The sequence below is a fragment of the Molothrus ater genome, chromosome 5, assembly GCF_012460135.2.
Source record: "Molothrus ater isolate BHLD 08-10-18 breed brown headed cowbird chromosome 5, BPBGC_Mater_1.1, whole genome shotgun sequence".
Taxonomy (NCBI): Eukaryota; Metazoa; Chordata; class Aves; order Passeriformes; family Icteridae; genus Molothrus; species Molothrus ater.
In genome coordinates, this window is record NC_050482.2 from 1,912,171 (window position 1) to 1,923,000 (window position 10,830).

At 49.0% G+C, this 10,830-nt stretch overlaps 1 protein-coding gene across 1 annotated transcript in view; it reads right to left on the minus strand.

Annotated features, from left to right (window-relative positions):
* Positions 1–5,829, minus strand: part of LOC118698215 (collagen alpha-1(VII) chain-like) — a 106,147-nt gene extending 100,318 nt beyond the window's left edge. The window contains exon 1 of the mRNA XM_054514911.1: positions 5,799–5,829. The gene's annotated coding sequence lies outside the window, so the exon portion shown is untranslated. The remainder of the gene's footprint in view (positions 1–5,798) is intronic.
* Between the last annotated feature and the right edge of the window lie 5,001 nt (positions 5,830–10,830).

Genomic DNA, 10,830 nt, shown 5'->3' on the forward strand with positions numbered 1-10,830 from the left:
CCTCTCCCCACAGCAGAGATTTCCATGGAATTGTCTCCTGGATGGGGAACTGGAGGCAGTGAGGAACTGGGCAGGGAAGGGAGCGCAGGTCCAAATGTTTGGGAAATGACCCCAAAAAGGACCCGAGCGCCACACGTGGCTCCGTAGGGTGGGGACAGCGCAGCGACCCCAAAGCTCCGGGCCAGGTGGGCAGGGAAGGAGTGGGACACATTCCATGGAAATTCCTGGGGAGGGAGAACAGCTCCAAACAGGATCCCAGGAATTAATTGGAATTCTCACCCTCCTGGGACCAAACAGGATCCCAGGAATAAATCTGAATTCTGAACCCCAGCTCCAAACAGGATACCAGGAATAAATCTGAATTCTTCTCCCTCAGCTCCAAACAGGATCAAGGGAATAAATCTGAGTTCTCACCCCTATCTCCAAACAGGGTCCCAGGAATAAATCTGAATTTTTCCCTCAGCTCCAAACAGGATCAAGGGAATGAACCTGAATTCTCACCCCAGCTCCAAACAGGATCAAGGGAATAAATCTAAATTCTCAACCCCAGTTTCAATCAGGATCCCAGGAATAAATCTGAATTTTTCCCTCAGCTCCAAACGGGATCCCAGGAATAAATCTGAATTTTTACCCCTCAGCTCCAAACAGGATCCCAGGAATAAATCTGAATTTTTACCCCTCAGCTCCAAACAGGATCCCAGGAATAAATCTGAATTTTTACCCCTCAGCTCCAAACAAGATCCCAGGAATTAATTGGAATTCTCACCCTCCTGGGACCAAACAGGATCCCAGGAATAAATCTGAATTCTCACCCCAGCTCCAAACAGGATCCCATGAATAAATCTGAATTCTTCCCCCTCAGCTCCAAACAGGATCAAGGGAATAAATCTGAGTTCTCACCCCTATCTCCAAACAGGGTCCCAGGAATAAATCTGAATTTTTCCCCCTCAGCTCCAAACAGGATCCCAGGAACAAATCTGAATTCTCCCCTCAGCTCCAAACAGGATCCCAGGAATAAATCTGAATTTTTCCCCCTCAGCTCCAAACAGGATCAAGAGAATAAATCTGAATTCTCCCCTCAGCTCCAAACAGAATCCCAGGAATTAATTGGAATTCTCACTGTCCTGGGATCAAACAGGATCCCAGGAATAAATGTGAATTCTCTCCTCACCTCCTGCAGCCAAATCCAGAGCTGCATCCCAAGGCAGCTTCCAGCCACGGGGAAAACCCCAACCCAGCCACCCCTGGAGCTCCCCCCACACAAACAGAGGAGATTTCGGCTTAGTTAAAAAAAAATAATAAAAATCAGGAAGAATTAGAGACCCCACATCCCAAAATCCCAGCAGTTTTCCTGCTCAGAGCAGGGGACCTGCAGGGAGGATTTCCGTGCCCGGGGTGCTGGGAATTCCAGAGCTGGTGAAGAGCAGATCTCACCCTGGTGGGTCCCATCCATCCCTCAAGATCCCCTGGCCAGGAGCTAAAGGGGCCAAAAAGGTCAAGGACAGAGGAAAAGGGAGAGCCAGGAGCCTCCAGGGTGAGCGGGAACATTGGCTTGAGACGGAAAAAAATTCCAGGGAATCCCAGCCCCACCTGGCTGCAGGTGAGGCCAAAGGATCGGCAGGGCCCCGTTAATAAATGAGAGCCTCAACGAGCTGTTAAAAGAGATTTAAGTCACCCATCAGCTCCCAGGTGTTCAAACATCCACGGGTTTGGAGCTTGGGAGAGGTGGAATTTCGCTCTTCCCTGCAGGGAAGTCACTTGAGCCGACGTTCCCCCACTCCAGCAGAAAATCCCAGGAATTAACTGCTTCCTGCCCAGAAATATCCACGATTTTTCCTCCCTTTCAGATCATTTTTGCCTCCAAGCTCTCCAGGATTACCCCAGTTTTAGGGGTTGCTGCTGATCCCAGGTTTCAGGGGAGCATTCCATAAACCCAGGCTGAACAACTGAGCCTGATTAAACCCTACAGAGCTCCCGAAGCCCTGAATGCCTCGTTAGGGAGCTGAATGGGCCTAATTGCAATTGGAGCTGCATTCAGCAGCTGACTCCACTCCCAAACCCGGAGAGGGGCATTCAGGAGGTTTTGTGCAGCTCCAACACAGTTCCTGACAGGATTGGGGCTCCCAAAAATGCTGCAGGATGAGGAATTCTGGTTTTAACCCAGGTCTAGAGGGGTTTAACCCTGCAGGGGTTGGGAGGATGTGGAGATGTGGGACCTGGGGACACCCAGGAGCAGCAGCAGCACCTGGAGCAAATCCAGAGGAACCCATGGAGCTGCTCCAGGGCTGGAGCCAGGCTGGGAGAGCTGGGAATGCTCCCCTGGAGAAGGGAAGGCTCCAGGGAGAGCTTCCAGCACATTCCAGGGGCTCCAGGAGAGCTGCAGAGGGACTGGGGCCAAGGCCTGCAGGGACAGCACCCAGGGAATGGCTCCCAGTGCCAGAGGGCAGCCAGGGATGGGATCTTGGCAATGAGGAATTCCTGGCTGGGCTGGAATTGCCAGAGCAGCTGGGGCTGCCCCTGCATCCCTGGCAGTGCCCAAGGAAGGATTGGAGCAGCCTGGGATGGTGGGATTGCAATGGGATGGGGTTGAAGGTCCCTTCCCACCCAAACTGCTCTGGGATTCTGGGATTTGGGACACTCAGAATCCATCCCGAGGGATTTTTATGGAAGTTGGGGATGGAAAAGGGGAGGGAGACCCTTCCTAGAGTCCTGAGATTCCCAGTGAAGCCCCCGGATCCCCAAATCCCTTCCTAGAGAGGAGTCGGGGTGGGGATGGATCCAATCCCAGGCTGGGAGAGCTGGGAATGGAGGGAATTCCCTGGAGAGGGAGACTGGGCTGGGATTTTGGGAAGGGATTCCTGGCTGGGCTGGAATTCCCAGAGCAGCTGGGGGTGCCCCTGATCCCTGCAATGCCCAAGGTTGGACACTGGGGCTGGAGCAGCCTGGGACAGGGGGAGGTGTCCCTGCCCATAAATGTTGGGATTGGTGACTTTTCCCCATGGATCTGGGCTCAGGCCATGTGGAATTTTCATGCTGGGCTCTTGACAGGTGTGATGGGAACACCCGGAGCTGAACAATTCCCTGCTCTTATTCCCAAAGCCTGGAGCCAACCAGGCTCCATCAAATGCCCAGGGCAGGGGTGAAGAACAAAACGAGTTCTTCAATTGTCAAAACCAAAAAAGCCCAGAGGAGGGGGAACACCAAACTCAGGCCAAACGCAAACCACAAAAATCAACTGTGCTGAAGCAAATCTGGGAGGTTTCCAAGCCAGGCTCCTCAGCTCCTGGAGCAATCAGGAATATTTGGGAACGATCAATGGGAGCAAGGCCAGGCAAACAGTGAGGAGCACTCACCACTTTCTGGAATGCCAGCCCCTCTGGAGAGGGAAGGGTTTCCATCTGCTGGAATTCTGGTTTCATATTGAGCTAAAAGTCCTGGCAGCCGCTCCCCATCCATCAGATAAAAGCTGGGAAAGGTCCAGCAGCGCTTTCTGATCCCAAAGCACCTCTGGGAAAACACCAGGAGGGCCCCCAGCCCTGTTTCTGTCCCATTGTTCTTCCTGAGGCCCTGAAAACAGCAGGGAAGATCCAAAAATGACTTTTTGGGATGAGAGATGGGACCAAGAACAGCTGGAGTGAAGATGCTCCATGAGGTCTCACAGCCCTGTGGAGCTTTGAGGGTTTCCAGCTCATGGGATGGTTCTTATCAGCCCCACTTCAAGATAAGGGCTCTTGTTTGATAAATTTGGCCCCCAAATCAATGGAGTGGCTTTTGCCCCAGTCCAAATTTGTGTTCCCAGTTGTTTTCCTTGCTGGACTCTCCCACTGTCCTCCATGGAAATCCCAGCAAAGGTGGTTTAGAATCCCAGAATGGGTGGGAAGGGACCTCAAAGCTCACCCAGTGCCAGCCCTGCCATGGCAGGGACACCTCCCACTGTCCCAGGCTGCTCCAGCCCCAGTGTCCAGCCTGGCCTTGGACACTCCAGGGATGCAGGGGCAGCCCCAGCTGCTCTGGCAATCCCAGCCCAGCCAGGAATTCCTCATTGCCAAGATCCCATCCCTGGCTGCCCTCTGGCACTGGGAGCCATTCCCTGGGTGCTGTCCCTGCAGGCCTTGGCCCCAGTCCCTCTGCAGCTCTCCTGGAGCCCCTGCAGGCCTGCAATGTGCTGGAAGCTCTCCCTGGATCCCTTCCCTTCTCCAGGGGAGCATTCCCAGCTCTCCCAGCCTGACACTGGATCCATCTCCTCTCCAAGACATTCATGGACCCAGGGCCTTCACTTGGAATCTCAGCAAACCATGAAGGGTCTCCCTTCCCTTTTCCTCTCTTTGTATTCCCATTTCCCATAAAAATCCCTTGGGATGGATTCTGAGTGTCCCAAATCCCAGAATCCCAGAGCAGTTTGGGTGGGAAGGGACCTCCAAGCTCATTCCAGGGACACCTCCCCTATCCCAGGCTGCTCCAATCCTTCCTTGGACATTGCAGGGATGCAGGGGCAGCCCCAGCTGCTCTGGCAATCCCTTCCCAAAATCCCAGCCCAGTCTCCCTCTCCCAGGGAATTCCCTCCATTCCCAGCTCTCCCAGCCTGGGATTGGATCCATCCCCACCCCGACTCCTCTCTAGGAAGGGATTTTGGGATCTGGGGGCTTCACTGGGAACCTCAGGACTCCAGGAAGGGTCTCCCTTCCCTTTTCCATCTCCAACTTCCATAAAAACCCCTCGGGATGGATTCTGAGTGTCCCAAATCCCAGAATCCCAGAGCAGTTTGGGTGGGAAGGGACCTCCAACCCCATCCCATTGCAATCCCACCATCCCAGGGTGCTCCAATCCTTCCTTGGGCATTGCAGGGATGCAGGGGCAGCCCCAGCTGCTCTGGCAATTCCAGAGCAGCTGGGACTGCCAGGAATTCCTGTTAGGATGTTCATAATTTTAAATAACATTAGTATTGCCGAGATTAAAAGAATTGGAAAAGAATTAAGGGAATAAAATAAAATAAAATAAATATTTGTTTAGGCTTTCTTCCCTGCATTTCCTGAACAGACCAAGGGTGGCCTCTCTCACCAGCCCTTCCTGGGGTTTGGATTTTGCTTTTCCATGGGATGAAATCTGTGGCTGTTCTGCAGGGAATGAGGTGGCAATCAGAGGGATAAAATCCCAATTTCTGCCATGGAACAGCCTCAGGCTGAGCCTGTTTTTTTGGAATGAAAATAAGTGGAGAAGGATAAAAGTGGGGGACACAAAACTGTCCCCTCATGGTGACAGCGACACACCCCAGCCATGGCACAGGACCCCAGCTGCTGCCAGCCTGGAATTCTGATTTATCCAATGGAAAAACCAGCCAGTGGTCCCTAAAAATAACCAGAGCCACTCCTGTGGATGAGGCTTTAAGCCTCCACTTCAGATTTTATCTTCTCTGTAAATATTAAACCGCAGGATTTGATTTAATGCAAGGAGGGAGGCAAATTATCCCTGAACTTCCATCATCCTCCTGAATCCAAGTGTCCCAAGGAATATTTAAGGAACCTCACAGATCTCTTTTTAATTTTTTTGTCCCTTTCCAGATATTTTTTGCTCCAAGTCAGATTTACCAGCCTGGAAATTCATGAGAAGTAAAAACCCAGTGACAAGAAAAGAACAAATCTCATTTTTTCCCCTTTGCAGTGTTTTTTTTTATTTTTGCACAATTCCAATCAGACCCAGAATCCCAACCTCATCTCCTGTCCTCGCTTTGGAGGGCAGGGACTACAACAGAGTTTTCCCCCCCCCCATTTTTCCAGAGATTTTCCCCATTTTTCACTCACCTGCTCCACAGGGGACAGAAGGGGAGCATCCAGAATTCAGCATTTTTGAGATGTTTCACCCTCAGATGGAAAGGGAGCTGAGCACCCCGGGACACGCTGAAAATCCTGCGGATTCCAGGAAAAATCAAGGAGCTGGGAGCGAGCCCTGCTGCCTCTCGTGCTGCCAGGGAGCTGCAGCTGTGCCAGGGAAATATTCCTGCAAAAGCAGCAGATGTTGGGAGAGAGGGATGAGAAAAAGTCATGGGAGGAGGTCGGGGCTTGTTCCTCCAGGGATAACGGGGGTGGAAGAGCAGGAAAAGCACCTGGAGAAGCTCCATCCTTCCATAATCCAGGGATTTCCTGGATGCACCTTGGAACGTGTTTCCATTCGCCACCCTGAAGGAACTTGTGGGAATAGTTAAATTTTTTAGCCATTGATTTATTTATTTTTAACCTTCTCCAGGTCCTGTGGTGATGACTCCCACAGGTTTTTGTCCCATTTTTTATCTCCTCTCCTTGGTTTCCAACCTCAATCCTTGGTTTAAATTGTTGCCACTCCAGGGAAATATTCCTGCAAAAGCAGCAGATGTTGGGAAAAGTCATGGGGGGAGGTCGGGGCTTGTTCCTCCAGGGATAACAGGAGCAGAAGAGCAGGAAAAGCACCTGGAGAAGCTCCATCCTTCCATAATCCAGGGATTTCCTGGATGCACCTTGGAATGTGTTTCCATTCCCCACCCTGCAGGAACTTGTGGGAATATTGAAATTTTTTAGCCATTGATTTATTTATTTTTAACCTTCTCCAGGTCCTGTGGTGATGATTCCCACAGGTTTTTGTCCCATTTTTTATCTCCTCTCCTTGGGGTTTCCAGCCGCAATCCTTGGCTTCGTTTGTTGCCGCTCAATTCTTGCACGAGGGGAAATCCCAAAATTCCTGGAAGGAGGTTTTGGGTCGGGTCTGATCTCCCAGGAATCTTGGGATGGGATGAGGGGAAAGGGGCTCAAGTTCTGCCAGAGGAGGTTCAGGCTGGATTTCAGGAAAAATTCCTTCAGGTTGGATTTTGGGAAAAATTCCTTTAGGTCAGATTTTGGGAAAAATTCCTTCACTGATAGAGTGGTCAGGAACTGGGACAGGTTTTCCAGGGAAATGGTGGAGTCTCCATCCCTGGAAGTGTCCAAAAAAAAAAAAAATTGGATGTGACACTTGGCAACGTGGTTTAGGATATTCAGGGTTGGACTTGATGATCCTGGAGGCCTTTTCCAACCAAAACGAACCCGTGATTCCATGGTTTCGTTTGGGTTGGTAAAATCTGGAAGAATTGCTCGGGAATGCTGTCAGTGCCTGTGGGGCTGGAAATACGGAAAACCCACAGGAAAATGGGATTCCCTGGAGGCTGAGCTGCAGGGAAACCCTGGGAGCCAAGGGGGAGAAGGTAATTTATGGGAAAAATGGAGTGATTTATGGGAAAAATGGAGTGAGTTATCGAAAAATGGAGTGAGTTATCGAAAAATGGAGTGAGTTATCGAAAAATGGAGTGAGTTATCGAAAAATGGAGTGAGTTATCGAAAAATGGAGTGAGTTATCGAAAAATTCTATTAATTAGGAGTATTTCAGAATGAAGGTGTGAGGGTCTGCTGGCTCCAAGGGAAAGGAAAAGGTCCAAGGAATTGCTGGATGTGGCACTCAGGTGGGGAAAAGTTTGAATTCCCAAATTTTCCAAACCCCACCACGTCCTGCAGTGAACTGAAACTAAAGTTTGGTTCCATGAGGACAGGAAGAGCTCAAATTCCCAACTTTTCCAAACCTTCCATGAAGTCAGAAAGAGTTCAAATTCCCAAATTTCCCAAATCCTCCACATCCTGCAATGAACTGAAACTCAGGTTTGGTTCCATGAGGTTGGGAAGAGCTTGAATTCCCAAATGTGGGAGGCAAAAGCAGAAAAAGTTGGAGAGAAATTTATAAAAAAAGACACAAAGCACAGAGAAAAACCTTTTAGGTATGGTCCCCTTGGATCCCACTGAAGGCCAAAATTCCAAATCCAAACGTATTTGGATATAGATGGCTCTGATTCACTTTCTGGACAAGAAAAAAAAACCCCAGTTAAAAATGATAAAAATCTCTTTTCCTCCTCTTTGCACATTTTTAGGCATTTTTAATGGAAAAGATTCCCATCAATCACCTCTGGAAAGTCTCTTGCCTAAAGCATGGAGAGACAAATCTGATTCAGGGAGGTTTTCCAAAGGGAAAAGCACTTCAGCTTGGAGTTTTTCCAGCTCATTTACAGGGATGTCAAATTTAACAACCTTAAGGAAGGGGGAGAGGGTTTAGAACAAAAAAAAAAATCTGAGTTATTTCAAATTTTCCCCCAAAATATGCCTGGAGTTTTTAGGTTTTAGTATTTTTGACAAGTTCCAACACACACAGGCAGTTGGAGCAGCAAGAAAAAAAATTGGCATTCATCCCTCCAAAAAAAAAAAAAAACACCAAAGAAAACCCAAAAACCCCAACTTGGCAGAGGAAAATAAAAGGAATAAAAAATTTGGGTGAATATAAAAATCGATGAAAAGAAAGGAGCCGGGAAGTTTGAACCAGGGAAAAAAATCCAGGAGTAAAAAAAAAAAATCCCCTGTTTCTCATGGAAAATGAAATGTTTGGGATGGCAGGAATTTCTCCTCTCCATCCAGAGAAACAGGGATAATTTCTGGAAAGCTCCAAAAATGAGACACATTTCAGCAAATAATTGGAATTCCTGGGAAAAAAATTCTCTGGGAAAAAATCCCTCTCTGCTGAGGGGGGGAGCAGCAGGAAGAGTTGGGGGAGCTGGAGGTTTTTGATGGAATAAATAATCCCAAAAATGGGACAATTTAAGGAGAGGAGACTCAGCCCTTCAAAAACTCCTAAGATATCTCAGGGGTTCATTTTGGTTATTTTTAAGTGACGCGATAGAACACAAAAATGGGGAATTTAAAGCAAAAAACCCACAAAATCTTCCCAAGAGTGGAAGGAAAAACTCCTCCAGCTGCATAATTCCAGGGGTGGAAGCGGGAAATTCCTCTGGAATTCCTGCTGGGCACATTCCCAAAAAAGGTGAAGGAGCTGAGATGGGAAGTTTTGGGGCTGAGGGATTTAGGACAGGAGGTGTCTGTCCCAGCAGGGCTCTGGGTCAGATCAGTTTGGGATTCAGGCACCCAAAAGGATTTCATTTGTCCCCATAAATACTCACCCCTGCCACAGCAATAAAAACAATGGGGAGAATTCCAAATCCCAGGATCTGTTCCCTGGTTTTCCCTCATGATGGGGCTGAGTCTCTGTTTGTGTCCTCAGCTGGGCTCTGCTGGAATCCTGGAATGGTTTGGGTGGGAAGGGACCTCAAACTCCTCCAGTTCCACCCTCTGGACACTTCCCACCATCCCAGGCTGCTCCAGCCTGGCCCTGGGCATTGCAGGGATGCAGGGGCAGCCCCAGCTGCTCTGGCAATTCCAGCCCACCAGGAATTCCTCATTGCCAAGATCCCATCCCTGGCTGCCCTCTGGCACTGGGAGCCATTCCCTGGGTGCTGTCCCTGCAGGCCTTGGCCCCAGTCCCTCTGCAGCTCTCCTGGAGCCCCTGCAGGCCCTGTCAGGGGCTCTGAGCTCTCCCTGGATCCTTCTCCTCTCCAGGGGAGCACCCCCAGCTCTCCCAGCCTGGCTCCAGCCCTGAAGCAGCTCCATGGGTTCCTCTGGATTCTCTCCAGGTGCTGCTGCTGTAGGATCCAGCACGGGATGCAGAATTCCAGCCATGTCAGTCTCTTTTTCCTTTTGCTTCCATCCCTGCCCAGCTCTCCCAGACAAGACCACTTCCACCTTCATCCCCACTCTTGGGAGTTGCTCCCTCCTGCATGAAACCAGCCAAGTTTTCCCAGAATTTCCTCATCCTGGGGTACAGAATCCTGCAAAATCCTTGAGCCTCCTGAGTGGCCTCAGCGATTCATTCTTCTCCTACTTACAGGAAACTTTAAACTTTCCAGTGCAGGAATTGTATCTTTATTTGGATGTTGTCTTATATATCAAGAGTTCTATTACTGTTATGGTGCAAGGATTCCACACTGCCAGAGTTTTGTACCTTCTCGATGTTTCTTGCAGGCAGCTCCTCAAGCACTGACTGTTCCTGGTCCTTGCAGTCACCATCTGACTCCAGCTCCCACCAATCCACTCTTTTACACCACTGCTCTTATTGGCTACAGGCATGGCCTGTTAACATCAGGCCTGCTCCTGATCTTTAGTAATTGGTCCAGCTGCAACTCTTTGGGGGATAAGATTACATTCTATACCACCTTCATTTACCCATACTGTATCCCCCTACAATTCCCCCTTTTTCTTTTAATTAAAGACTTACAGCATTACCAGGTGTACATATTCAAATAAATTAACATTATGATATATTCATATGTTTCATTTAGAACTGGGAGTTATGCAAATGTTCAAACAGCATATTACAGCACAGATATATATATATATATTTCTAAATGTTAGTTCAGTCCTATAGCTTTTCCCAATTTACAAAGCACTTATCTTCAAAGTCTCTTACACTCATATTTAACAAACACCAAGAGCCGTAACTGATATATTTTGCCAGTAGTTTAGTACTCAAATCCTGCTTCCCTGAATCTACGGGGTTATATGGTCAAATCCTGGTTCCCCGAATCCACAGGGCAAATAGAGTTTAATACTGAATCACATCGGGGTCACCACTTGTTCTCTTATCATTATGGTGCAAGGATTCCACACTGCCAGGGTTTTGTACCTGCTCGATGTTTCTTGCAGGTAGCTCCTCAAGCACTGACTGTTCCTGGTCCTTGCAGTCACCATCTGACTCCAGCTCCCACCAATCCACTCTTTTATAACACTGTTCTTATTGGCTACAGGCATGGCCTGTTAACATCAGGCCTGCTCCTGATCTTTAGTAATTGGTCCAGCTGCAACTCTTTAGGAGATAAGATTACATTCTGCACCACCTCCATTTACCCATGCTGTATCCCCGTACATTTGGATTCTACAGAGCTGAGGATACGGGTGG